This window comes from Triturus cristatus, chromosome 3_2 (assembly GCF_964204655.1).
Source record: "Triturus cristatus chromosome 3_2, aTriCri1.1, whole genome shotgun sequence".
In the NCBI taxonomy this organism is placed as follows: domain Eukaryota; kingdom Metazoa; phylum Chordata; class Amphibia; order Caudata; family Salamandridae; genus Triturus; species Triturus cristatus.
The window spans coordinates 983768778-983774507 of NC_140584.1; positions in this window are offsets into that span (position 1 = coordinate 983768778).

Consider the following 5730-nt stretch of genomic DNA (forward strand, 5'->3'; position numbering starts at 1 on the left):
CTCGGAGAAGGCCGCACGCGCCGTGGGCATGCCACAAAGCAGCATCGCACAATGCGTGACAGGTGGCGCCGACACCACACCAGACACACACGCATCAGTTGCCTCTTTTCCAAGGCCTAATCTCAACCATGTCCAGAGCCACGTGTCGAAAGACCACACCCCACACCGTACTGCTGTACGCTGGTCAAATCACTTACGCTCACAGTCGGGTTCGACACAGCCACATTTCAAAGGTCTACACCACTGCCTGAGGTGACAAGGTTGCGCACACTGTACACAGCACGATGTGATGTGGTATGGCTTGGGGCCCTCATGAATACATAATGATCACATGGACACAATGAGATAATTTTTGGTACGGGCAAGTGCGCCCGGCGCCTTTATTGCCAGGGTCACATGTCCAGTGACGCATGTGCTCGATGGGTGTAGTGTAGTGTAAGCAACCCCTCAGGGTTTGGCTGGTGCTGCCAACAACTACAACAGTGATCTGACAATCAGAAGTTCAAAGTAAAAACAGCAAGGGTCCATGACTTGAGCTGCACAGAGTCAGTGGCATAGGATGCACTGTGGCAGGCACAGCCACACCCGCAAGGAACGTGACTTGTGGTAAACTGAGATAGGGCCACAAGAGCTGAGCAGGTCCTAGTTGATGTCCCAGCAGAATGTTGCGGAGTGTTACGGGGAACAGTGGAAGGTGTCCATCCAGGGCATGATGGAGAGGGCAGGAGCAAGCAGAAACAGGCATAATGTAGGAGATGAATGCTACAGTCTCCTGTATCCCACCATGTCAGTATCAGCTACATGATGAAGACAACCCCCAGGCCATGGACTCAGACGCCAAATTAGTCCAACAGGAGGGTGCCCATGACTCTCATGGCACAGAGTCAGTGGCATCAGAGCTGGAAGGGGATGCAGTTTGCAATGAGGCCTGTACACTGATATCAACTCTGCAATTGACAAATCAAGAGTCAGTTCCAAATGTGTGTCTGACTCGACCACAGTGTGTGCCGGAGGCAGGGGTCAGCATGGGGCAGCCGCTGTGCAGCCAGCTCCTCCTTGATCACTAACATATGGTGTTGGAATGGTATGTGGAAAGGTTTCCTGCGTGATGGAGGTGGAGGCACCAGAGCAGGGCGGGTGTGCACACAGCAACTATGCCATGTCCTGGCTGGGACAGACTGGAAAGGATTTGTCTGAGGCCTGCTGGACAGGTGTGTAGGCCTAAGGCAGAAGTCTGCAAGGGCCCACAGACACGTGTGGTCGGACTGCTATGCAAGGGGTTGGTTGCATCACATCGAAGAGAGTATAGGGATTTGAGCTCTGCCTTAAATATGTACTCTGCCATTGCATAATCAAGACTCAGTTCCAAATGTGCAACCTACTTGTACGCTGTGTATGCCGGTGGAGTGCGTCAATGGGAAGGAGTACTGCGTGCCTTGCTCGCGGAGGCCGTGATGGTCTGAGGAGTCTGCCATGGTCGCGGGCCTCAGGCGTGGAGCTAGCACAGGCATGTGGTGGGCACTCTTGGAGACACGTCAGTGTCGGCAGGTGTGCAGTGTGGCCTGGATGCGCATGGGCGGATGAGACTGGTTGGGGGAGCAGCGGCCCGGGCTGCGACAGGCACACATGATCGCAGGCACCGCCGCACATGACATCAGCCTTGTGGTGGGGTGAGAGGTGCCACCCTGGCAGAGACGTTGAGCATTCCAGGAGAGAACCACGCACAGGACTACGTGCTTTTTATTCACACCCCTGCGCCAGCCTAGCGAATGCCAGGCAAGCCCACTACACACACGCTTACAGGGGGGATGTAACTAGCTACATTTCCAAGATCTTCCCCACTGGCTGGGGTGACATGGTTGCGTCTACTGTCCACAACAGTACCACCACCAGCAGTATTTGTCGGCATGGATATGTCTGCGATCTGCATACTGCAGTCTGTTCAGCACATCCATGCCACAACTGGCAATGTGTGCATTCTCATTCATGGGTCACTTGCCTCCTTTGCACATGCCTGGTTGCCACCTACCTACACATTCCACTGGTGTGTGGCTGATGTGCCATGCCGTTGGTGGGTCATGTACATGGCTAGCTCAGGTTCCCAGAGTAAGTTGTGCTGTCGGGTCTCGTGGGTGGGCATGTTATTTGGCATATTGTTAGTGGGTTTGTGACATGTGTATTGCCAGAGTTGTGGGTTGCATGATTGTGGAGTTGAGGTTTGTGGTGTGTCCAGTTGGTACTTACCAACGAGCACTGCATTTCCGTAGGTGCCATCCTGGAAGCGCCGGTTGATGATGGACTGTCGAAAGATGTATGAGTCGTGCACACTGCCTGGGTAGTTGGCGACGACATTGGTGAAGAGTCCCCGGTGGTCCACTATTGCCTGCACATTGATTGGATGCGTGTGCTTTCTGTTGCGGTAATTGTGTGCAGTATCGGCAGGGGGGACAAGTAGGACATGTGTGCAGTCAATTGCCCCCAAGATGTGCGGGAATCCAGCTATGGCGTAGAATCCTTGCTTGGTCTCTAGATGTTCTTGCACAGTGTGGGGGAAGTATAGGTACTGCGGTACCAAGCTGATAATGGCATCGAGGATAGGTTTGAGGAACTTGGAAAGGGCTGGCTGTGAGACTCCTCCGACTATGGCAGTTGTTCGTTGGATGTCTCAGAAGCCAACAGGTGCAGCACAGCCAGCAGCTTTGTCTGCAGAGGGATGTTGGTTCTCAGCTGTGTTGGTACCATCAGCCTGTGGGCGATGATGTTCAGGATGCGGAGGATGGTTGTCCTTTTGAGCCTGTAGTGGGCAATGACATGCTCTGGTGTTAAGTCTGTGAGGCTGGTGCGTTTCCTGAAGGTCCGCTGTCTTTGTCTGCTCTGCCTCTGTAGTGGTCCGAGGGGGGGGTAGTGGGGGTCCAGGTTGGGGTGGCAGTCCTGGGGGTGGTGGCGGTGGGTGTTGGGGTTCTGTTGGGGCACCGAGCTGCATGATGAGTAGCTCCATGGCATCTGTTGATCTTCAGGTGTGGCTCTGGGCTTGGTTCCCTTTCTGGTGCTGGTTGTCGTCAGACTTTGCACCAGGTCAGAGAAGGTGTTAATTTCCTGCCGCTAACTCACCTTATTGCCTGTTTTGGGATCCTATCGCCGTTGTGGCTGGTCGTTGAAAATGTTGTGGAGTGGTGTTGTCGCGGCTTTTTCCTCGGGAACGCCTACTCTGCATCTCATTAGAGATAGTTGCCGTGGTCATCCATGGCGATGTTTTTTTAGGGTGCTATTGCAGGAAATCTGGTGGTATGGGCTGTTTGCACCAGCTTGTGAATGGGGCGGTAATTTTATCGCAACTTTGGCTGCAATACAGTGCCGATAACTCGGCGATAGCTCCTTGAGAATATGCCCCACTGTCCCTAGGAGACTGCACGGCACAGTTGGCAGAATTAAAAGCTCTAATATTGGCACTAGTGAATACGGATTGAGAATTCCCCACATTAATTGTGTGTGATTTGTTTTACTGTGTTCAGTCTTACAATGAATACTTGTAATACCGGGTTCAAAACAGGTTCAAAAGGTGGCACAATTCAGCATAAATTGCTATGAGAACAGGTAGTGGAGTTGAAATCCGGACTACCCAGGGCTCACGTGATACATACACTGATTCATCAGCGTGATGGCATTCACGTTGAAGGGAATTCATTGGCTGATGAAGCTGCAAAGGGGGCTTTACGCATGGCCTCCGTAGCTGCAATCACTCGTTCTAAAATGAGAATAGACTGTGAGATTATGCTAGCTGTCATTGCTTCACGCAAAAACAGCAAAGCACTAGCTAAAAGGTTTCCACTCAAGTACTCCTACAGGTTAGATGCCAATAACATTCCATTTGCTCAAATTCCTGGATGCAACAATGCTATGGAACTCGTTCCTCTTAAACCAGAAGTTCAACTTCCAAATCAAACTCAAAATAACAAGCAAATTGCTTTTAGACCAAATACAGATGTCTACGTCAACATGCCTCGACAAGAGCAAAGTACGATTTCAACAAATCCTAATGCAATTCCAACAATTGATCGAACTGCTTCTGGCTACTTCATTCACTTTGATTTGTTTTCTTTGGATCCAAGTGAACCTGAAACGAAACCAGCCCAAAAATCAAAAAAGCAGCAAGTTAAAGACTATCTGAACTTTCTTAAAAGAACTTACCTGGTATCATCGTGGGTAGAACTATGGATAATTACCTGGGTACTTTTCTTTCTTTTCTGGCTAGGCTTAGTGGTAGTTTTTAACATGCTCATTAATGGACATTACGTTCCGCAAAGCTCTGCAGCCCAGAAGGTGAACTTAATTTTAAAACCACACCAATCATCTGATCGAGAACAAAGAGACTTGTCATCTGTGAACAATACAGCAGTTCCTATACCTGATGGTATAGTTTGGGACAAGGTTGATTTCGATATATTCGGACCGACTGAACTTTTAAAAATTCTACATTTATTTAAAATATCAATACGTGATATCATTACCTCAAGTACATTTTCTGATGATTGGGATTTTGAAACTGTAAATAACATGTCTGATTTGGAAAATCTACTGCATTTTCTAATAGTGAAACATTGGAAGGCACATCAGATCACGAAACTATGTATTATTATCAACATTATGGTCATCACTTTCTGCATAAATCTGCGAATCCTAGAAATGTGTTCACATACCACCAATGGGCACATTGTCCAACACTGCCGAAAGGCAGTTCAAAAGCCTTTGCACAAAAGTTTCCATAGTTTTCAGGGTTTAATATGTCTGACCCAGCCTCATATTATTATATGGTTGCACCAACATCAGCACAGAAAAATTTTAACAAACACAAAACAGATTTACTCTGCATCCTTTATTGCCCAGTTGTCTGAACAGGGTTACGACTTATGGAAAGAAACTATGGACTTGAAAGCAGTCTGTGGTACTAGAGAATGGCAAGTGCAGGGGATAGAAGCTTTATTTAGAACATGCCTTATCCCTCAAAAATCATGTTTTTTAACGAGACAGTGCAACATACGTCTTGCCTTGGACTTGCCAAGAATAAGGACCCGAACACACCTCTGTTGCTGACACCATCACACACCGATGGTAACAAAACATCACAGGAAGGGATTACAATAGATGGCATTATACAATATAATAGAAGAGACCCCGATTGGAAGAAATGGTTGATTAGGCCCACAGACACCAATAGTTGCCCGAAAAGATTCATGGGTAAAATCGAAGGTTTCACAGTCCATAAGCCAGATACGCGCTATGTACAGAGAAAACATCCAGGGGTAGTGACGTCATACAGTGTTGGGAAGTTGTGCATTGATTGGCCAAAAACCTCATCACTCACACAGGTGAAACAACTAGGGGTGGGCGGAAAATTCCGTTCTGCCAGCGTAGAATAAAAAAGCAAGCCACCCCGGCTCACGGGCCCGGTCCTTGCTTCTGAAAGCAGCCAGGCTGGGGAGAGCCTCCCTGGGCCCCGGAGGGCACCCTTTCCCCAGCGCACGGACCCTCGGCTGGCTTGCAGGACAGGGGGCTCCCGCACCCTGGGACACTGGGAAGGAGCACGAGCCCCAGGCCCGGTCCCAGCTTCAGACCCCTAGCCAGGCTGGGGAGAGCCTCCCCGGGCCCCGGAGGGCACCCTTTCCCTAGCGCACGGACCCTCGGCTGGCTTGCAGGACGGGGGGCTCCCGCACCCTGGGACACTGGGAAGGA